Raw genomic sequence first — 24,599 nt, 5'->3', positions numbered from 1 at the left:
AAAGTGTGAGGAACTGATTCTAGTCCTTTAACACTGTATTTTTTTTTTTTTGGTCTTTCTCTTTTTTTAAATAGCGAGTGGGTAAACGGTAATGGTTGTTGGTCCCATGTTTTATTTTGGTCCCATGTTGGTCCCATGTTTTATTTCTAGTGGTAATAAAAAAAGAGATGCATACATGAAGAAAAAACAGGAGATTTAGTCCACACGTGGAACAGAACAAAACCCAAAACTTCTAACCAATGAGGACGAAAAAATTGTGACCATTTATTTCTGGGTTTCTATTCTGTTCCATTGGTTTATATATCTATTTTTGTACCAGTACCACACTGTTTTGGTTACTGTAACCCTGTAGTATAGTTCAAAGTCATGTAGCACGATGCCTCCAGTTTTGTTCTTTTTGCTTAGGATTACCTCGTCTATTCAGGCTCTTTCTTGGTTCCATATGAATTTTAAAGTAGCTTTTTTCTAGTTATGTGAAGAATCTCAATGGTAGTTAAATAAAAATAGCATGTATAGGAATTTGTAGGAATCTATAAATTTCTTTGAGCAGTATGTCCATTTTAATGATATTGATTCCTCCTATTCATGAGCATGGAAGGTTTTTCAATTTGTTTGTGAAATCTCTGATTCCTTTCAGCAGTGTTTTGTAGTTCTCATTGTAGAGATCTTTCACCTCCCTAGTTAGCTGTGTTTTTAGGTATTTTATTCTTTTAGTGGAAATTGTGAATGGGAGTACATTCCTGATCTGGTTCTCAGCTTGACTGTTGTTGGTGTAAAGAAATTCTAGTGATTTTTGCACATCCATTTTATTTCCTGAGACATTTCTGAAGCTGATTATCAGCTTAAGAAGCTTTTGAGCTGAGACTTTAAGGTTTTCTAGATAAAATTATGTCATCCACAAACAGGGATTGTGTTATCAGCAAACAGATGACATAATCTCATATCTATACTATCCCTCTTCCTATTTGGATGTCCTTTATTTCTTTCTCTCACTGATTGTCCTGGGCAGGACTTCCAATACTATGTTGAATAGGAGTGGTGAGAGGGCATCTTTGCTGTGTTCCAGTTTTCAAGGAAAATGTTTCCAGCTTTTGCTCTTTTAGTATGATGTGGGCTGTGGATTTGTCAAATATGGCTCTTACTATTTTGAGGTATGTTCCTGCAGTGCTTAGTTTACTGAGACTTGTTAACATAAATTGATATTTAATTTCATCAAAAGCCTTTTCTTCATATATTGAGATAATCACGTGGTTTTTGTCTTTAGTTCTGTTTATGTGATGAATCACATTTATGGATTTGTGTATGTTGAGCCAACCTTGCATCCCAGGGGTAAAGCCTATTTGATTTTGGTGGATAACTTTTTGATATGCTGCTGGATTTGCTTTGCCAGTATTTTGTTGAGGATTTTTGCATCAATGTTCATCAAAGATATTGGCTTGAAGTTTTCTTTTTTTGTTTTATCTCTGCCTGATTTTGGTATTATAATGATGCAGGCCTCATAGAATGAATTACAGAGGAGTCCCTTCTCCTCATTTTTTTGAAATAATTTTAGTAGGAATGGTACCAGCTCCTCTTTGTTCATCTGGTAGAATTCAGGTATGAATCCATCTGGTTCTGGGCTTTTTCTTTTTGGTTGACACCCTATTTATTACTGCCTCAATTTCAGAGCTTGGTATTGGTCTGTTCAGGGATTCAATTTCTTCCTGGTTCAGGCGTGGGAGGGTGCATGTGTCCAGGAATGCATCCATTTCTTCTAAATTTTCAAGTTTATGTGCATAGAGGTATTCATAATATTTTCTGGTGATTATTTGTATTTCTGTGGGGTCAGTGGTAAGATTCCCCTTGCCATTTCAGATTGTGTTATTTGAACCTATTCAATAAATGGTGCTGGGAGAACTGGCTAGTCACATGCAGAAGATTGAAACTGGACCCATTCCTTATGCCATAAACAAAAATTAACTCAAGATGGATTAAAGACTTAAACATAAAACTCAATACTGTAAAAATCCTGGAAGACCACCTAGGCAATACCATTCAGGACATAGGCACAGGCAAAGATTGCATGAGGCAGATGCCAAAAAGCAACTGCAACAAACAGAAATATTGATAGTGTTAATCTAATTAAACTAAATAGTTTCTGTACAGCAAAAGAAACTATCAACAGAGTAAATAGACGACTACATCATGGGAGAAAATTTTCGCAAACTATGTATCTCACAAAGGTCTAATATCCAGCATCTATAAAAAACTTAAAACAAATTTACAAGAAGAAAACAACAAACAGCCCCATTAAAAAGTGAGAAAAGGACATGAACAGACACTTCTCAAAAGAAGACATAGATGCAGCCAACAAGCATATGAAAAAATGCTCAACATCAGTAGTCATTAGAGAAATGCAAATCAAAACCACAACAAGACACCATATCACACCAGTCAGACTGGCTATTACTAAAAAGTCACAAAACAACATACTGGTGAGGTTGTGGAGAAAAAGGAATGCTTATACACTGTTGGTGGGAATGTAAATTAGTTCAACCATTGTGGAAGACAGTGTGGTAATTCTTCGAAGTCCTAAAGACAGAAATACCATTCAACCCAGCAATCCCATTACGGGGTATACATCCAAAAGCATACAAATCATTCTGTTATAAAGACACATGCACACATATGTTTACTGCAGCACTATTCACAATAGCAAAGATGTAAAGTCAACCTAAATGCTCATCAATGATAGACTGGATAAAGAAATTGTGTTACATATACACCATGGAATATTATGCAGCCATAAAAAGAGAACAAGATCATGTTCTTTGCAGGGGCATGGATGGAGCTGGAGGCCATTATCCTTAGGAAACTAATGCAGTAACAGAAAACAAAATACCACATGTTCTTACTTACAAGTGGGAGATAAATGGACGCATAAAGGGGAACAACATACACATAGGCCTATTGGAGAGTGGAGGGTGGGAGGACAGAAAGGATCAGGAAAAATAACTAATGCATACTAAGCTTAATATCTGGGTGATCAAATAACCTGTACAACAAAGCCCCATGACAGTTTACCTATATAACAAACCTGCACATGTACCCCTGAACTTAAAAGTTAAAAAAAAAATGCAGGGAGCCTGAAAGAGAGTAGAGCTTTCTCCCTGTAATCATGGATCTCTTTTCAGGCATATACTTTATTTGCAGGCATATCATGAAGTATAAATATATTAGTTAACAAAAAAGAAAGTGACCATAAAAATGTTCCTTACAAAATCTAGAACTTTCTGTGTTAATTTTGAGCTGACTAAAAAATTGCTAGACAAATACTGATCAGGTTCCACTGCCCGTGATATCTAAGTACACCATGAATACACACTGAGACCTTGGGCTAAAATGCCTCCACATCATTTCTTTCCATACCTTATTTGAATTTTAGAGCATAAAACTTTACAAAATAAAGTGATCCCTCACAAAAGCACAGCAATTGAGTGCACCTGTGGTAGGCTGTTCTCACTGAATATTGTTTTTAAAGACCACAATAATCCTCTGTTTTTTTTTTTCACTTGATCCTTTTATGGGTTTTGTGTTGTAGGGTGGCTGCATATTACGTGAAATTTAATCAAGAAGCTACTTTTTTGTGTAACTAAATGGAAATCTGGGCATCTGCTTTGTCAGTGACCTTTGACTGACCCTGGCTCACTATAGCCAGGTATATAAAAAAATTAAAGGTTTTATGTCAGAAGCTAAGAAAAATGGCTATTGGTGTCCCAGCTCCATTCTTTGCTGCTTGGATGTAGAGTTCTGGTTTCTTTCTCATTGCAAATTGGGCAAAGGCCCTTCCAAATTTTTTGTGTCCCCTTCCCATAAATAAAAAATTCAGTTTTGACTGTATGGCAAACTTGCATGTGTTTTTCTGGGTGGTAGATAGACCTATTCTTAGCTTGTCTGATCTACACTTTTTAACTTTAGTTTTAGATATTTGTAACTTTATTTTCAAAGGCACATTCTCAAAGGCAAACCCAGACTGTTGTTTTCAGAGTTAGTAGTAATGAAGTATCTAATACATTTTACAAGAAGTAGTCCCTTAGATTTCTATAGGGTAACCCTCTGGGATTTTGACACACTTTGTTTCTGTACATCTTCTCCTGGAATTCTTTGGTATATTAGTCAGGGTTTTCCATTGAAACAGAACCAATAAGACACATACACACACACACACACACGCACACACATACACATGCACACACATGTGTATAAATAAGATTTATAAGGAACTGACACACATGATTGTGGAGGCTGAGAAGTCTCATGATCTGCTGTCTGAAAGTTGGAAGTCCAGGGAGCCAGTAGTGTAGTTCCAGGTTAAGTGCAGGAGAACAATGTTCCATCTCTAAAGCAGGTAGAGAGAGTAAATTCTCCCTTATCCGACATTTTGTTCTATTTGGGCCTCCAAAGGATTGGACTATGCCCATTCACATTATGGGAGACAATCTGCTTTACTCATTCCACCAAATCATATGTTAATCTCATCCAGAAACACCCTCACAGACATACTCAGAATAATGTGTAGTCAAATAGCTGAGCATCCCATCTCCCAGTCAATTCAACAAACAAAATCAACCATCAAAATGTGGTAGCTCCAGTCTCTAAAACTCAAGAAAATACAAGAGCTAGAGTTCTATTGATCTAGTCAGATTTAATCTTAGAGCAAGGCTAGAAACTTTGTGTTCCTTAAAAAGGATGCCCGTATCTCTCAAATTTCATACCCAGAACACAGCACAGTGCCTAGAAAATGGTGAGTAACCAGTAAACGTTGAATTAATCACTGTGCTATGAGAAGTTCAAGTGAGTGTTGGTTTATGTAATTTTATGTTAACAAAGTGAGAACATCTACATTACCTTCTCTTACCCCTGCAGCTCTCTAAAAACCAGCATCTACATAAAATGGATAGAAATTCTATATAGAATTCTACATGGAAGGAAACCAAGATACCAGTAATCTAGCTAATATTTATATTTCTTGTAGTACCCATTTAGATATGCTCAGAGCAAAATGGGTTTCACATTGAGCCTTCAATAGATGCCTCCCTAAGCTAGACATGATCTCTTTCATTTCCTGTTTTCTAATTTACTTGTTAGTTCAATAGAAAGTCAATATTACAGAATCATAGGTTTTCATTTTCTTAATTTTTCCTTTGACAGGAAAACTGATATCTCAGTAAGAGTGAATTCAAAGATGCCAAAAGATCACATTTCTATCCAGTTGTTTTCTGAGCTTTTACCAAGAAATAAAAGAAAATACAAATGAACACAGAACTAGTATCAGAGTGCAAGTTCACATCTAGTATGTAGAACTGATTTTCTGACAATCTCCAAGAAATAACCATATTTGCTGTATTAATAAATAAATGCAGAAATGAGCCTTGGGTTTATCTTGGCTCCAGACAGGCTTTCTTGGCCTGTCAGAACCAAGTGAATTGTCTACAGAAAGCCTTCCATCAAAGCTTCCTTGAGCACCACGTCTACGGAAGGGACCCCAAAGAATTGCAAAAGATAGATAAGCAATATGTAATATTAATAAGTGGCCCAAACTGGACAAGTTAAATCTTCCAAATGCTGCCCCCAGTAACTCTAAACTAGCTGTTGATTCCTTTACAGCCCAACTGGGAAGCCACATGGTTAGTCTAGCCCACAAAAAGTTATATTATCTATCAACTGCAGGGATCATATTAGCAACATATCTTTACTTGATATAAAAGCCATAAAATTTATTGGCAGAAAATAATGCAGCCTATACATGTTTAAAAATATGAAGGCATATACTTACACAAACATTCAACTCATAATTCTATAAATTCTCATAATTCGGGGGTAAGATTTCTTTCAGCTACAAGATGGAAGTTATGCCATACCTATGAATATTCTCTCCTCATATTCAGTTTTCAGAAACAATCCATTGAAGAACTATGATTATTTCCCCAGTTCAATTTTTCTGCTTGACCTCATATGGCTGTCAGGCTTAGGACAGCTGACAAGACAATTAAGCAAAAGGCAGCCAAAAACAAAGAAAATAATAGGCAATTTTAAATACTTGAATCAAAAAGCAAACTTTCTGACTCACCATGCATTGTCAAGTTGTCCCAAATGCTTTCTCATAGGCTCAGCAGGATGTTGACTACCTGAGCACCAGCTCTGTCATCCCCAATGGGAAGCTGCAATACCATAATGGTAACAGAGAAGCTATTGTCAGTGGGCTGCTTTAATTTAATTGCTCAGTTAAAAATTATGAGAAAGAAAACAAAAAAGTCTTATATATGACCATCATAAAGTGTAACATTAAATCCAAGGAAATTAGAATTCAGCATGATAAAAATAACAGGCTACTGAGCCTAAAGAAATACCAAGTTGAAAAACCCCAGACTCCAGGGATCTCTTCTATTTTCTTCTCTCTTTTCATTGGGATGATTTTATCCACTCTCAGGGCTTTATGAATCTACATGCAAAGAATTCCCAGATTTAAATTTCAAAGCTAATCCCCTTTTCCTGTACTCTAGACTTGCTTATTATTCTGCTTTCTTAGTATCTTTATTTGTTTTCATAATAAGAATCTTAGAATTCATATGGTCAAAACAGCTTGATTCCTCAACCTTTTCAATACTCTTTCTTACTAAATTTCTCAGTTTCAGTTATTTTACATCCACCTAGTTGATTAAGCAAAAACCCAAGAGTCATTCTTGATTCCTCTCTTGTAATAAAATCAATTATGGTTGGGCAAGGTGGCTCACACCTGTAATCCCAACACTTCAGGAGGCTGAGATGGAAGGACAACTTACTTGGGCCAGGAGTTTGAGACCAGCCTGGACAACACAGCAAGAGCCCATCTCTACAAAAAAAAAATAAAAAAATTAACCGGGCATGGTGGCACAGGCCTGTAGTTCCAACTACTCTGGAGGCTGAAGCAGGGGGATTGCTTGTGCCCAGGAGTTTGAGGCTACAGTTCACTATGATTGTGTCACTGCCCTCCAGCCTGGGCAACAAAATGAGATCCTGTCTCTAAAAAAGAAAAAAAGAAAAGAAAACTAGATCTCAAAGCTAACATTACGTTTTTATCACACTTTCTCCCCTGTTACTCTCCTGGACTGCTGCAACAGAATCTTTCTCCTAGACTCCTTCAATATCCTCTAATTAAAACTCATTTTCTACCGCTGCCCCTCTATAGCCTAGTATCCACATAAAACTTATATTGATACTTTCCACTAGAAAGTAAGTTTCCCAATCTTGTCCACCAAGGGATAATTATATCAACTAGCAAGTAACACTTGGTAATATAGAAGCCAACCTCCATTATTGACCTGTAACAGTAAAACTACTGAATGTAATGGTGTAGAATGCGAGAATGTAATTCACTTACAATAAAGGTAATATGGAAAGGTACGAGGTGCCTTTATTTCTCTCCTTCCTCAATCCTCAGTGGCTCTGCCTAAAATCAAGTTCTCCTTTTTCTGCATGTGGCCTCCTCTTCTCAATAACTATCATTATGTCATTTTCTTCTGGCCCACTAGTTGCTAATTATTACCCGTGGAAGTCAAACCAAGCTGTTGTAGGGGACCCGAATGGCCCCATAGTGCAGCAAGTTTGGAGATTTTCTGTGCTTATTCACTTGGGCCAGGTCTGTGTCTAGTGCTCTCTGCTTCCCTCGACCTCTCCTTTACCTCCAGTTCTCCTTTTCTGAGGACTATAACCTGTATAAATATGTCATAGACTCCACAACAAACATCTCTGAGAAAATGGAATCCTAAGCAGCAGTATTTAAAAGCGTCAATGAAAGTGTATGTCAGTGATTTAAGTCTTGTGAAGTGTGGTTTCAGGTGGAAGAACACTGAAAACACATAAGTGAATACAGAGAATGTCTCTAGCTCATGGTTCTCAAATTTTAGTATACTTCAGAATCATCTTACTAAGACACACATTGCTAGGCCACACCCCAAGGGATTTTAATTCAGTAGTTCTAGAGTAGTCAGAAGTTTTGCATTTCTAACAAGTTCCTAGGTTGTGCTGGTGATTCTCAGAAATCTCACTTTGAGAACTACAGTTCTAGGCTCCACACTGGAAAGTGGTTGCAAGTGAAAGGAATTGTGTTGTCTTTACCTGAACTTGTTCTTATCCATAAGAGACTTCCTGCAGGGAGTTTAATCTGTATTATATTTGTAGCCCCTCTGCACCACAGGAAATTGATGGCCAACAGAAGCAACTCCAGACTCTGAAAGGACAGAAATTAAAAGATGGGTAACACTGCAAAAAGGAGAACTTGTGTGTTTGCCCCTAAAGGTAGTATATCAAATTCACAGAGTAACCTACTTTAGTAAATTTGGCAGTGATTCTTGGTCCTTATATCCAAGGATCCTCAGTCAACTAATATGGGATTGGTCTGTGTATCAGTGTTTTTAAATCTCACGGGTATTTTTAATGCATGTCATGATTGCGAACCACTATAGTCTACTGTGGTTTGATTTCCTATCTCTGCTAGACTTCCTTCTTTTTGGCCACATTAGTGTATCAAGTTAGTTATATGTATTTCATCTGCAATATAGAAGTCTCAGTCTAAGAAAGTGATTCTCAACCAATTGGGCTTTTTGCCCCCAGGAAGATATTTGGCAGTGTCTATATATATTTTTGATAAGCAGAACTCGGAAGTTCTACTGAAATCTAGTGGGTGGAGGCCGAGGAATGCTGCTGAACTCAATACAATGCATAAGAGAGTTCCCCATGACCAAGAGTTATCAAATCTGGACTATCCATAGTGCTAAAGTGGAAAAACCCTGGTCTAAGTGTGGGGCATGTTGTTCCTATGTTTCACCGAGAAGGGTTTGTTTTTAACAATATGTAAAGCATCAGCAAATTCTGATGGAAAAAATCCTGGATCTTTTGATTTATGGTCATGAGAGAGGGAAGAGAAGAAACTGAGATCAATCCAAATGAAAGTTTGATAAATTAAAGCAAACCAATTAAAAATTTAAAAATATTACCCTTCTCATGATTATGCCTACAATCAAGACCTGAGTGTGGAACATCAGTAACATTTTTAATGTTTCACTTAATCCTGGTTTTCTGCAATTTTTAAAACTCATTTAAAAATTCTATTTGATAAAGCAACTGTAGTGTTTAATGGGAAGGCATTATTGGTTATAAAACCATGTTGTATACTCTCTTAGGAGACTGGAAAAGCTTGACATCGTTTTAAAAGGTCAAAATGGTTTACAATATATTTATGGCACACTGTTTGGGATTAAGAATGTCATTTCTCAATCATTTGGTTAAGTTGATATGTAAAGACCTAGTATGAAAAACAGAAACCTTATTTGGGTTTTATTTTATTGATGTCATTGATTCTTCCATCACTGTTTCTCGTCAAGCTGTTCCTGCTAATTACTGCTGGCGCAAAACCACATTCTACATTTTCTCTCAAGATTGGATTGTTTTTTCTGAAGTGAATAAAGAAGGAAGGATCTAGCCAAAGTAATAATGCATTTTATTAACTTTCTGTTTGTTTTTTTAATTACCATTGACACTGGAAGCATTTTGTTATTCCTATTGTTTTTACATCAATAAAATTAAATTAAATGAGAAAATAAAGCCAAGATATGTAATTCATTAAATCTAGGAGCTGATTTCAGATGAACAATAGGGAAACAGTTGACATCATTTTCACCAAATTAGGCTGGGAAGGAAATGCTTTCCATGCAAATAATATCAAACGCAATAAATATGAGAATGTGGAGCATTAGGTTCCCCGCATACACATACTTTCTGTTGTCTACTTGAAAAGAATGAGTCATGACAATATGGTTGTAAAATAAGAAGATATTTCCAAAAAGCAAATAGTTGGGGAACTGGGAGGAGAGAGGAAACCAAGAACTAATATTTACTGAGTAGCTTCTAAGCACCCAGAAAAATGCAAGGTACACTTGACATACAAAATCTCATTTGTGGCAAAACAATGGCATGGATACTGTCAACAAGACCAAAAATAGATTTAAAAAATATCAATTAGAAACTTCCAAGTATGCCTTGGTGCTGATAAGTCATTGACAAGGCAACATATCTGATTGTTGTAAGATTTTTACAGTTCACAAATTCCAAAACTCATCCTATCTCATCTCATAATTACCACATGGGCTGAGCAAGACAGACACTATTATTCAAATTCTAGGGTTGAGAAGCTTAAGACCCATTAGTATTGAGCAACTATCTCAGGATCAACCAGCTAGTAAGTTGCAGAATCTGGAGACAGAATGCATCTTCTTTCTACCACACCATGCTGCCTTTGCAGATACTGTTATGGACTGAATTAATATTGCTATATTTTGCAATTTTTCTACGTTTTGCTATGGAAAGAGTTCCAGGATGATTATGTAAATCTACCTCTCAATAACTCTTTCTAGGCTAGACCCAGGAAATAACTAGCTATTAAATATACTGCCCACTGAAATAATTTGGCAGAGATTAATCATATTTATTTATGCTAGAGTTTGACTTGACATGGATTTACCTGAGTTACAGGAGATTTTACCCCATCTCCTGCATGCACTTCTTCCCATTTCCCTATACCATTCCTCTCTTCTCAGGTTCAGGCCCCTGCTTTTTCCTTCTTGTCCTGTTCTCCTCCTTTACCCTATTTTTCTTTTCTCAGTATTATGCAGTAAGGATGAAAGTGTGAATTGGTATAATATTTTTATTCGGGGAAGTAGAACTTTACTAGCATGTGTCAAGAGTTTTAAAATTGTCACATTCCTAGATGCAGAAATCCACTTCATATAATGTATCCTAAGGGAGTGATTATAACTCGATGTAAAGACAAGACTCTTGTGTCAGTTTTCATGGAATCTCAAAGGCAGCAGGTACCAACCATTCCCTCAATACACAGAGAGGGGCTGGGCCACCCAAGTGGGATTGACAAAAGAGGAATGGGAGAATTGCTTTTATAACCCGTACCTATAAAATAGGTTAGGAAGTCTGTGAGCAGAAATGAAGCTTGGCACACGTATGTTTATAGCGGCACTATTCACAATAGCAAAGACTTGGAACCAACCCAAATGTCCAACAATGATAGACTGGATTAAGAAAATGTGGCACATATACACCATGGAATACTATGCAGCCATAAAAAATGATGAATTCATGTCCTTTGTAGGGACGTGGATGAAACTGGAAACCATCATTCTCAGCAAACTATTGCAAGGACAAAAAACCAAACACTGCATGTTCTCACTCATAGGTGGGAATTGAACAATGAGAACACATGGACACAAGAAGGGTAACATCACACACCAGGGACTGTTGTGGGGTGGGGGGAGGGCGGAGGGATAGCATTAGGAGATACATGCTAAAGACGAGTTAATGGGTGCAGCACACCAACATGGCACATGTATACATATGTAACAAACCTGCACGTTGTGCACATGTACCCTAAAACTTAAAGTATAATAATAATAAAATTTTTAAAAAAGAATATTTTCAATGGCTGTGGCCTTCTGCCTCCCTGATGCCATGGTGGAAGAGAGGGTGGGCATCAAAGCACTCATGTGGTAAGCTTGAGGTTGGGAGCTCAGGCAGAGCACTGTTTTCTAACTCAGCCTACAATAAGCCTACAATAATATGTCTAGAGAGAGGAACAGAGTAGGAACCAACCAGCTCCTTTTTCTTCCCATTTGCCTTGAACCACCTGCAAACTAATGCATAATTTCTGATTATTAGACTATAATAGACACATTCATTAATTTATTATGATTAGTCTCTTATTTGTTAGATACAATAAATAACTGGGGGCTTTTTGTTTTCCAAGAGTGGGGAAATTATCTATCTATATTAGCTGCCCTAGATTTCAACTGGTTGTAATTTAAATTTTCTTCACTATCCTCACCTGTGTTTTCTACATTTTCTACATAAATCCTTGTATTATAAATGGAAGAAATAGAAATAAATTATTAAGAAAATGATCAGCATCTCAAACAAGAAAATAAAAAACTGGAGAAAAGGATTTAGTTATGTGTTCCACAATTTTTTCTTTCAAAAATCTTTTTATCAGCTTTATTGCTTACATAAATATATAAAACAAACACTCATCAAATTTGCTAATTACATATAGGTAAAAAGGATTGTGAAGCAAATAATTATCACATCAAATCTGAGGTCAATGTTATTACTGACATTTTATAGATGAGAAAACTGTATTTCAATAAGCCACGTGTGTCCAACTGATAGCCACTAAGTAGCAGCGTTGAAATTCCAAATCTTTTCCTTGGCTTGGAGTTTGTTTTAAGGAGAATTTACACATGAGGTGAAGAACAGAACTCACTGACATTGAAGATCCCTTACAAATCTGACATGTTAATATTTCATTTTATTAAATTGAAAACAAAAACAAGCAAACTCATTTCTGTAAAGGAAATAAAGCACAGTTGAAAAGGAGTTGCTAAGCTTGCTATTTTGACATAGTTTGCTTAATTCTTTCAAAGAACCCAAATGTAAGTCTCTACAAGACAGAAATTGCTATGAAAGTAAGTAAATAACATATAAGAAATAAAATAAAGACTATGAAATAAAAAGATACATTGTCCAAAACGAAAAGAATGACAGAAGTTTTGTCAATTGTGTGTGTGTGAAATTTAATCATGTGTTGATAACAGCAGCCATGCTATGTCTCTAACTTGATGTACATGTACTATTTACCAGCTTCATGAAAGACACAGCTTTTTGATAAACCTTTTATTGAACAGGAGCATTTTAATTGCACACAATTAACTTGAGAATGTGAAGTTAAATGGCAATCTCTAATATATTCACAGTACCTCTAAAGACCACCCCAAGGGCAAATTTTAGTTTGAATGCAAATCCTCTGTTTTCCAGGCCACATAAATTAAATTGGAACCACACATCTTTTAAGTAACAACCCCTTACATCGTTATGATAGGCTCAGAATATCATGGTCTCCTAGAAAGAATATATTCATAGGGAAGAGAAATGCAAAATTCATACCTAAGAAAAAATATGCAGATAAATATTTTCTCCTATTGAATAATGCAGTTAGGTTGAAGGGTTAGCACCCTTCTCTGCAAGAAGCAACACTTGGGTTAGGAAGTTGTTACTATCCCAAAATAAAGTGAGATGCCAGATGTGTAAGTCTAGCATGTGGGTTCGACAGAACAGTCACAGAATTATTTGCAAAATGCTGCATAAGATTAGTACATGTATTTTTTCAACATGTATATACTATTGACAGAAGTATGAGTAGAGTTAATATATACTTTCCTAACTTGGGACTCTAAATCAAAGTTGTATAAAAGACTTCCACAGAGAGCATGGAAGGTTGGAGATGTATAGTTTCTTCATTTTATAATGGTAACACAGTTCAATGCCTATTTACTACCCCACTAATGAGAATGTAATGGGTTAAGCTGAGATCATGTTTTGAACATGGTTTTAAGCTACTCTTCCCTAATTTAGTAGTATTAGGGGTGAGCTATTAAACAGCAGCTTCTTCCATCCAGAAGTTCTTCTCCCATTAGCAGAGTATCCGTTACATACTTGTAAGCTATAAATAACAGAAGACCTAATGCAAAGTTACTCAAACACTAAGGAAATAATGTACCGGACCATTTAACTCAAAGTCCACAAGTAGGGTTGCTCAGGTTTACCATAATCCAAAAGTCTATGTCCAATTTCTCTGTGATACTTGGCTGTACTATCCTCTTGATTTGGTTCATCCTTGGGGTTACTGATGACAGTGGAAGTTCTAGCTCTGACCAGCATTCATCTTTGTTTCCAGGGGCACAAAGGGTGTCTTGCCCAAGGATATTCTCTTCAGTCCATTGCATTTTCCCTCAAAAAGTCCCTAGTTCACTTTTTCTCATTGACCTGTATTTGGTCATATGTCCGTTTGTAAATTAAATGCTGTTTCTAGTGGCATGCCATCAACAATTTGCTTAGTCCTGGGTTCCTAAAGTAATCTCTGTTTCTAAAGTGCCTAAGATTAGCGTTAACATTAAATGAAGCAAGTCCATCCCTAGTGTTCAGAATGGATTCACATATACTGTCTTGGGGAATGTGTAGACACAAGAAGGGAAATCACAGAACTGTAAGAAAGAGGAAAGAAAAATGGGGTGGACAACAAAAAATGCCTTTATAGCTCATTATTCTCCCTAACCAAAAGAAAGAGCTGAATAACGTGGAGAATAGTCTCTATCCCATTTTAAAGAAAGCATTTAAGGCTTTTATTCTAAAATTATTTTTGCTTCTGGAGCATGGAGTGTACACTGTTAAATAGCATGGTTTGGCATAATCCTGCTCAGTCTTCCTGAAAAACAAGAAAATATGCATAACATGCTATGTTTAATGTGAAAAGTAAGGCCAGACTGAAAAATTGCCTTAGAATCCAAGGTAGGCCATGCATTAGTTTTGGACCAATGGTTCAAAGGTAGGCTACAATTTAACAATGCAGATTTTAGGTTGCATAATCTTTCATTAAAATAGCAAATAAGTCATGTTTTCCTGATCAAGGAGCCAAATTTCAAATGGGTGAGAGTTAATTTAAATACTGTATGGCAATGTGTGTGCAAGTAGTAGAAAAGGAAGATTCTAATACAAAAAGAATTTGATTCTGTTTGCTGGGGAGAAAGGTCAAAAAGTATAAAACAAAGTAAAACAAAGGCTAAAAATGTTGAAATCTCTTTTCTAACATCCATTTCATAGCACCATAAAGATAGACATATAGTCTTCTCTATCTACAAAGTCCTTTTAAGAGAGCCCAAGCTAGGCTGGGCACGGTGGCTCACACCTGTAATCCTAGCACTTTGGGAGGCTGAGGTGGGTGGATTGCTTGAGCTCAGGAGTTCGAGACCAGCCTGGGCAACATGGTGAAACCCTGTCTCTACTAAAATACAAAAAATTAGCTGGGCATGATGGTACACACCTGTAATCCCAGCTACTAGGGAGGCTGAGACAGGAGAATCGCTTGAACCTGGGAGATGGAGGTTGCAGTGAGCCGAGATCATGCCACTGCACTCCAGCCTGGGTGACAGAGCGAGACTTCGTCTCGAAAAAAAAAAAAAAAAAAAAAGAAAGAAAAAAAAGAGAGAGAGCCCAAGCTGCATTTATACAACCCAGCCCTAAGGGTAACGTGTTACAAATGTGGCATTTAAAAAATGGCTTGAAATGCTTTATTTCATTTTATTGTATTAACATTGTTAAACAAACCAACCTAAAAACGCATATTTAAAAACTTCCTTTTAAATATACCTTTCAGCAAATAAGTTAGCAGACAGGAGGAAATATTCAAGAAACTAACATTCTCATCAGAGTGAAGGAATAGTAGGGAAATCCTGGTTGCAATCCAGCATGAACAAAATGGTTGGGTTTTCCATCTACCTCCTGCTGGCCTAAAACATTAACCAGAACCACTGCACCTGTTAGATTCTCAGTTGTCCACTGCTTCCTTACTGTACTTTATACAGTAGAGGCATTTCTGGAAATAATTCAGAAAAGTAACATGTAAATTAAACCATATTTTCTTATTGATGACCATGGTGTATTTTGAAATGTGTTCATTTAGGAAAACAAAATGTTTGGCTTCATTAAATAGTAAGAACTATAAACAATAAATCAAAGTACTTTCCAAAATAGCACATTAAAGAAAATACAGGCCAGGTGTAGTGGCTCATGCCTGTAATCCCAGCATTTTGGGATGCCAAGATGGGAGGATTGCTTGAGACTAGGAGTTCAAGACCATCCTAGGTAACATAGCAAAACCCCCATCTACACACACACACACACACACACTCACACACACACACACATCAAATAACCAAGTGTGATAATGTGCTTCTGTAGTCCCAGCTACTCAGGAGGCTGAGGTAGGAGAATCGCTTGAGCCCAGGAGTTCAAGGCTGCAGTGAGCTATGATTGTGCCACTGCACTCCAGCCTAGGCAACAGAGCAAACCCTGTCTCTAAAAAAATTTAAGAAAATATAATAATTTTACATATTTAAATACAAATATTTTTAAATAGTACTTTAAATATTAAGCAAATGTTATTCTAAGCCATAATGTATTAAACCAAAAATACATTATCTGATTAAGAGATCCATAATACAAAAATATCTTTATGCCTTTGTTTGGTCTACAGCTATCAGAAAGGAAATGCTATTCATAATAATTATGAAACTCAGAATGTTAAGTACGTATTATATTTTCAATTTATTTTTTCTGTAAATAAACTTAAGCTATGCTTTGAAGCCCCAGATAAAAGAAAGTGAATCTTTGTAAGTTCAAGGTCAGCCTATCTCTTTTTTCCTAGGAGACTGAATCTAAGATTTGAGAAGCTTACTACGTAGTATGAAGGCCTTTGAGAAGAGGCGTCTACTCCTTCTAATCCACCTCTGCTGCATCTGAGATTACCTTGTTCCCATCAGGGCGTTTGCCCTTAACTTGTGTCTCTCCTAGGGCCTCCTCCTCAACCCCTCTCAAGGTTCCCCAGCTCTCAGTGGCAAATCTGCAACATTCTCAGCTGTGTGAAAACATTCTTCACTCTCTGAACTGCAAGGAAAAAACTGCATGGCTTCCTCAGGTCCATCAATCTACCAACCCATTATAAACAATACGTTTTTGAAAATAACTTTTTTATGTGGTTAATTATATATAACATAAAACTTACTATTTTAATCATGTTTAAGTGTATAATTTAGTGGCATTAAGTACATTCACATTGTTGTACAACCATCACCACCATCCAACTGCAGAATTTTGTCATCATTCCAAATTAAAACTCTATCCATTAAACAATAACTCCCCATTACCTCCTTCTCCAAGCGCTTGGTGACCATTATTCTACTTTCTGTCTACATCAAAAACAATTCTTATGCTATCTCATTGCATTAGTGGGTTACTGTAAATCCTGGTTTACCAGGGATGGTCCTGGTTGACATCTATTGTCCAGACATTTCATCAGATTTAACACTTGCTCAGACCATTTTCACCCTCAAAATGCCCTTGTGTTTTTTGTTTGTTTGTTTGTTTGTTTTGTTTTGTTTGTTTGTTTTGAGATGCAGTCTCGCTCTGTTGCCCAGGCCGCAGTGCAGTGGCGCGATCTTGGCTCACTGCAAGCTCCGCCTCCCGGGTTCATGCCATTCTCCTGCCTCAGCCTCCCTAGTAGCTGGGACTACAGGCGCCCGCTACCACACCCGGCTAATTTTTTGTATTTTTAGTAGAGACGGGGTTTCACTGTGTTAGCCAGGATGGTCTCGATCTCCTGACCTCATGATCCGCCCGTCTCGGCCTCCCAAAGTGCTGGAAAATGCCCTCGTTTTAATGATTAAATGATACAGTCATCCTACTAGAGGACTGTTGGTTGTATTTGGTTAGTAAGTTCCGCCCAAGTAAGGAAGCTATGGAATCTTTCTGGTCTCAGGTGTCCAAACTTCTCTAGGGTTTTTATCTCCCCAAAGAAGATACTGATGAGAAGTGTGGAGGAGACAGGGGTTTGTGGATCCTCTCAGATTAAATATTTTCTTTTACTTTCTTGTCCCTTCCCCAGTCCAAAGAGTCTTTATTTAATGAAGATTGTGAGCCTGGCTCGCTATCATTTTCAGTAGATAGCTTAGGCTTTTAAAATTCAAATATTTATTTCTGCCATGAGCCAAAAAACACGTAATGTGCCATGAGCCACAAAACACAAAAAACATATTTTGAAACTCAAAATAAAAAATTGACTCTTTTCTTCCCACAGTACTACCTGTGTCTTAAGGCAATCATTGCCAGAGTCTAGCTACCCAAATGCGGAAATGACCATAAGGTAATAAGAAACACTAGCAAAAGTTAATGTGATCTGTATTTCAAAATATTGACCAACACACTTAAAAGTGTATTCTTGCAACTGTTTTCTGGAGAAATTAAACCTGTGTGTCATGTTTCTTCATTGTGTATGGACTGTTGGTGACCGTCATTACCTATTGAGTATTCTCTATTGAGAATAATGAAGTTTCTGTCAGGCAGTTAACACAGGCAACTGCTGCTGACAAACTATGTCAGGGTCATGCCACGCTTGGTGCAACTCAAGGGCAGATTGCCAACTCTTAAAAAACTATGTCAGGAGGCAAGATTTGGCAGAATCAGAAACATTGCAATTAGAATCTAACTATCAGTCCAAGTTGAGGGTACAGTCTAAAGTAAGACTGCTAAATTAAAGTGAGGAAGCAGGCTCAAGAGAGTTGAGGAATTACAAACTAGAATAAAGTGGAAATGGAGAATATAATTTGAATGGATGGAAATTCAGTTGAAAGAGGTAGTTAGGGGGTTATAGTAAAGGATGAGGGCCTGGAGAGGAAGGAGGGGACAGAACGTAGGTAACAAAAATTCTACTGTGTATTCTCCAAAGTAGAAACTGATAAATCTAGAGTAATAAATCTTACTGATGTCATTGCCACTTCCAGTGGTAGTTTTTCCTGTTATTGCAGAATGAGTCAGAGAAACTATAAGTACCAAATTGTACCTGGTTATTTCTCTGACTTATTGGACCTGACTATGAGGTCAGCCCCTGTTCAACTCTTCAATTTCACCCACCACTCATATACACACACAATTCCAGACTATTAAAAAATAAATATTATAAAACAATTATTCCTATAAGTTGCTTTTTTCTTGTTTTCTTTATTTGTTTGTTTGTTTATATTTCCACTGAATGTTTTACTTTTAATTTGTGACTCCATCACCTTACATTAAAGTGCTTGGCTTATAATACCCATGTTTCTGTTCTCTGTTATATTAAAAAAGAATCTCCCAGAAATGCAAATTAGTCCATTAAATTCACATTTAGTTGATATTCTATTCCAGAAATCCAAAGGCAGAAGTATACATCTTAAATTAGAAAATTGCTTAGCTGTCTGTATGAAGGTACTTACAGAAAATCATTAGAAACATTATGAATAGGTTGACCCTTCAATAAGAGAAAAAAGACCCACAAGCCCTACCTCACTTAGTCTTATTCTGTATTGTTTGGATTTGTGCTAGCATCCTGTTTTTCTAAGCCTACAACTATATACCCAATAACTTGCAAATCTGACTTTGAAAATGCTTTGTACATTCTACCATGTAAATTGTGCAAAATAGTGTTTTCTCCAACCATACTATTTGCCCACTGACACAAACTGAACACTGTAAAACATGCTTTATATCATGCCTGGTTTCCCTTTCCAGGAAAGGTCTCAGCTCTGTGTGGGTAGGGCAGATTTTAAGTAAGAACATTAGGTATTTATGTCTCAGCTTCCTTCCTTTCAATATTAAGTGCTGGGTTGCCCTTCACTGACAGCCAAATGCTGAAATCATAGCCATGTTCCACACATTGGAAAGACACATTCATACAGGATGATGAATTTTTTCTCAAGATGGTATCTCCTATACACACTTACATAAGTGATAGAGATGAGACTGAGAAAAAGAAATATAAAAAACCATTTATAATCGAAATCCTTTGACACTCTCACCCCAAAAAACAAAACAAAACAAAAATGTGAATATTCTTTGTATTTTCTTGTTGTTGTTTGTTTGTTTGTTTGTTTTTGAGACAGGATGTTGCTCTGTCACCTAGGCTGGAGTGCAGTGGCACAATAATGGCTCACTGAAGCCTAGAACTCCTGGGTTCAAGTGATCCTCCTGCCTCAGCCTCCTGAATAGGCTGGACTACAGGCATGTACCATTATGCCCAGCTGTGTGTGTGTGTGTGTGTGTGTGTGTGTGTGTGTGTGTGTGTATGTGTGTGTGTGTGTGTGTTGGGGGGGTGTAGAAATAGGGACTTACTAAATTGTCCAAGCTGATCTTGAACTCCTGGCCTCATATAATCTCCTGCCTTGGCCTCCCAAAATGCAGGGATTACAGGTGTGAGCCACTGTACCTGATCTTATTCTTTATATTTCTAAGTGTGCAAGTTTGATTTCCAGATTGATAATTCTTAAATTAATTTTTCCTCTTTCCATTTAAAAATATTGGAAGAAAAAGATCCATTGGGAATGGCTAGAAAATTATATCTTGGTAGAGACATAATTATGGCACTTATTGAAACTTAAATTTTTCCACTATAACATAAAATGAGTGTCATTAGGAACATTAAAGTGCTGAAAGATGTGCACAAATCCTAGGACACTAAGGATTACTTGGAAATGACAAAAATAAAAGACTAGAAGAATTTAGTAGAATAATTCTGCCACTGATGTCTTCCATTAGAAAAAAACACACCTGACTAAAATCACACTCCTGGGCCCTGTATTATCTGCTCCCAGTTGCACATTCCACATTTTGGTGATAAAGGAAAAGACTAGCCTGGCTGCTTTCCTCTCTGCCTCTGAAACATGCCATGCACATGGTACCCTCTTCCTTCTGTGCATGTTTTATTAAGACCTAGAATGCTGTCTCTCCCCTTCTAGCCAGCCTACCAACCTTGTGGGATGCAAATTCAGTCCTCTTCTGCTAGGCCTTTCTTGGCTCCATCAGCCCACAATATTCCTCCTTCCTCTGAATATGCTCATTGTTCAATACTGAAAAAATGCAGAAATTATAAAAAATTTAAGTCGCTCATGATTCCACTACTTGGAGATACTGAGTAAAATACAGAGTAAAAGTGCTACAGATAAAAAGAATGCAGTAGGTAAGGGGGATACAGAGCACAGGGGTAGGAGGATGAGCATATATTGCATTGTCAGATGGAGTGATGGGAAAGGACTTTTGAGGGAGGGGCTTAGAAAAGGACCCAAAGGACTTAATCCTGGAGTGAAACAAAGTCCCTGATAGAGACAACATGACTGGCACATACACAGAATAGAAAAAAAAAAAATCAGTGTGGCTACAGAAAAGAATCAAGGAAGAGAGAATGGATTAACATAAGAAAGATAAATGGTGGAGATGAGGAGTAAATAGTGTACAGCCTCATAGACAGTTTTTAGGACTTCAACTTTTGTCTGACTAGGAAATGACTGGATAGTACTGAGCAGAAAAGTGACAGGATCTGACAACTCTGTCTCACATTTTAACTGGGCTACACTGACTGCTGAAGTGAGCAAGGGCAAAAGGAGGGACACCAGTTAGGAAGTTATTGCAATATTCCAGGTAAGAGGTTATGGAGGCCTTGATCAGGATGATGGGAGTGGAGGTGGTGAGAAGTAGCTTGTCTTAGTCTGTTCGGGCTGCTATAATAAAAATACTACAAACTAGGTAGCTTATAAATAACAGAAACTTATTTTCACAGTTGTGGAGACTGGGAACTCCAAGTTCACGGCATTGATAGATTCAGTGTCAGGTGAGGGCTCATTTCCTAGACAGCCGTCTTTTGGATACAACCTCACGTGGCAGAAGGGACAAGGCATCTCTCTCAGGTCTCATTTATAAAGGCACTCATCTCATTCATAAGAACTCCACTCATGGCCTAATTACTTCCCAAAGGCTCCACCTCCTAATGTCATCACCTTGATGGTTAACATTTCAACATAAGAATTTGTGAGGGACATAAACATTCCAAATATAGCATAGCTTTATCCTGGATATATTTTGAAGAAAGAGCTAATGATTTATTGGATATGGGATGTAAGAAGAAGAGAACCACCAAGGTTGATCTTCAAGATTTGGGGCATGGAAAAATAGAATGAAGTTTCCATCAACCTAGGTGGAAAGACCACGGAAGAAACACTTCCTTGGGGGAGAGGGATTAGGAGATAGTTTGGGACAAGTCAAATTTGAGATGATTTTTATGTATCAAAAAGTGGGATCCATTGTTCCAAACCTCATTGAAAAGTGGAGCTGGACTGGTTCTGAAAAAGAGGAGGATTTAGGGGGAAAATAGAGATAAATAAGACAATATTTACATTTAGAAGGGATATGAGCAAGACAAAGATCTTTCTCTTTAAAAATAAAAAGTATTGTGTATATTTGAGGTATACAACATGATGCTATGGGATACATATACACTAAAAAGATTACTATAGTGAATAAAACTAACATCCGTTGTACCACAGCTACCTATTTTTGTGTGGCAAGAGCAGCTAAAATCTACTCATTTAGCATTAATCTCATATACAGCACAATTTTATTACCTCTAGTTCTTATTTTGTGCATTAGATATCCAGATTTGTTTATTCTATAGTTCTGTTAATTTGTATCCTCTGACACACATCTCTCCATTACCCTTCTCCTTAACCACTGTTTTGTTCTCCTTCTCTGTAAATTTGAATTACTTTTTATATTCCACATATAAATTAGATTATTAAATATTTTTGTGTGTGTGTCTGGCCTATTTCATATAGCAAAATGTCCTTCAGGCTCATCCATGTTGTGACAAATGGCAAAATCTCTTTCTTTTTTGGTCTTGTTAAACGTATTAAGACTTGCCTTGTGGCCTAACATATGCTCTATCCTAGAGAATATTCCATGTGCACTGGAGACAAATGTGTATTCTGCTGCTGTTGGATGGAAAGTTCTATGCATGGCTGTTGGGTCCATTTGGTTAAAAATGTAATTCAAATCCATTATTTACTTATTAATTTTCTGTCTGGCTAATCTATCAATTGTTGTAAGTGGGAGATTTCCAAAATTGCAGGATACTGGTACAAAAACAGACGCACAGACCAATGGAACAGAACAGAGAGCCCAGGCCAGGCGCGGTGGCTCACACCTGTAATCCCAGCACTTTGGGAGGCCGAGGCGGGTGGATCACAAGGTCAGGAGATCCAGACCATGGTGAAACCCCATCTCTACTAAAGTACAAAAAATTAACCAGGCGTGGTGGTGGGCGCCTGTAGTCCCAGCTACTCTGGAGGCTGAGGCAGGAGGATGGCGTGAACCCGGGAGGTGGAGCTTGCAGTGAGCCGAGATCGTGTCACTGCACTCCAGCCTGGGTGACAGAGCGAGACTCCATCTCAAAAAAAAAAAAAAAAAAAGAATAGAGAGCCCAGAAATAAGCCAGAAATAAGGCCATACACCTACAACCATCTAGTATTCGACAAAGCTGACAAAAACAAGTAATGGAGAAAAGACTCCCTATTAAATAAATGATGCTAGGATAACTGACTGGCCATATTCAGAAGATTGAAACTGGATCCCTTCCTTACATCACATACAAAAATCAATTCAAGTTGGATTAATGACTTAAATGTAAAACCCAAAATTGTAAAAACCATGGAAGAAAACATAGGCAATACCACTCTGGATATAAGAGAAGATTTCATGACGAAGACACCAAAAGCAATTGCAATGAAAGCCAAAATTGACAAATGAGATCTAATTAAACTAAAGAGCTTCTGCACAGGAAAAGAAACTATCAAGAGTAAACAGGCAAACTAGAAAATGAGAGAAAATTTTTGCAAACTATGCATCTGATAGAGTTCTAATATGCAGCAACGATAAGGAACTTAAACAAATTTACAAGATAAAAACAAACAACCCCATTAAAAAGTAGGCAAAGAACATAAACAGATACTTCTAAAAGAAGACATACCTGTGACCAACAACCATATGAAAAAATGCTCAGCATCACTAATCATTAGAGAAATGCAGATCAAAACCACAATTAGATACCATCTCACACAACTCAGAATTGTGATAATTAAAAAGTCAAAAAATAACAGATCTAGCAAGGTTGCAGAGAAAAGGGAACACTTACTTCTACGCTGTTCATGGGAATGTAAATTAGTTCGACCATTGTGGAAAGCAGTGTGATGATTCCTTAAAGAGCTAAAAAAAAAAAAAAAAAAAAAAAAAAAAAGAACTACCATTTGACCCAGGAATCACATTGCTGGGTATATATCCAAAGTAATATAAATCATTCTATCCAAAGGACATGTGTAGGCTTATGTTCATTGCATCACTATTCACAATAGGAGAGACATAGAATCAACCTAAATGCCCATCAAGAGCAGACTGGATAAAGAAAATCTGGCACATATACACCATGGAATACTATGCAGTTGTAAAAAACAAAAAAAGAACAAGATTATGTGCTTTGCAAGAATATGGATGGCGCTGGAGGCCATTATCCTTAACAAACTACCTCAGGAACAGCAAACCAAATACCACATGTTCTCACTTATAAGAGAGATCTAAATGATGAGAACACATGGACACAAAAGAGAGAAACAATAGACATTATGGCCTACCTGATGGTGGAGGGTGGGTGGAGGGAGAGGTTCAGGAAAAATAACTAATGGGTACTAGGCTTAATACTTGAATGATGAAATAATCTGTACAACAAACCCTCATGACATGAGTTTACCTATATCACAAATGTTATATAGGTAACATTTATACCTATGCATGTACCCTGAACCTAAAATAAAAGTCTATTTTAAAGAAAAATACAGCTATATGAATAAAATGTGAAGAGATATATATACATACACACACAAACACACAGAGCATACAAAAAGAAAGTTGGGGATTGAAGTCCCCTGCTATTATTGTATTGCTATCTATTTCTCCCTTCATATCCGTTAATATGATTTCAGTTTTCTTAAATGTATTTAGACTTGTCTTGTGGCCTTACATTTGCTCTATCCTAGAGAATATTCCATGTGCACTGGAGA

The 24,599-nt window shown here is 37.1% G+C and overlaps 1 long non-coding RNA gene across 4 annotated transcripts in view; it reads right to left on the bottom strand.

Moving 5' to 3' along the window:
* The window catches only part of LOC134810088 (uncharacterized), a 795,882-nt gene that overhangs the window by 303,973 nt on the left and 467,310 nt on the right, over window positions 1-24,599 (bottom strand). For all 4 annotated transcript variants that reach the window (XR_010157274.1, XR_010157273.1, XR_010157275.1 and 1 more), the window contains 2 exons: window positions 8,137-8,248; window positions 6,110-6,200 (listed from right to left, as the gene is read on the bottom strand). This is a non-coding gene — a long non-coding RNA (uncharacterized LOC134810088). The remainder of the gene's footprint in view (window positions 1-6,109; window positions 6,201-8,136; window positions 8,249-24,599) is intronic.

The sequence above is a fragment of the Pan troglodytes genome, chromosome 4, assembly GCF_028858775.2.
Source record: "Pan troglodytes isolate AG18354 chromosome 4, NHGRI_mPanTro3-v2.0_pri, whole genome shotgun sequence".
NCBI classification, from domain to species: Eukaryota; Metazoa; Chordata; class Mammalia; order Primates; family Hominidae; genus Pan; species Pan troglodytes.
The sequence above is the reverse complement of the archived record's forward strand: the minus strand, read 5'-3'. Positions and strand labels throughout refer to the sequence as shown.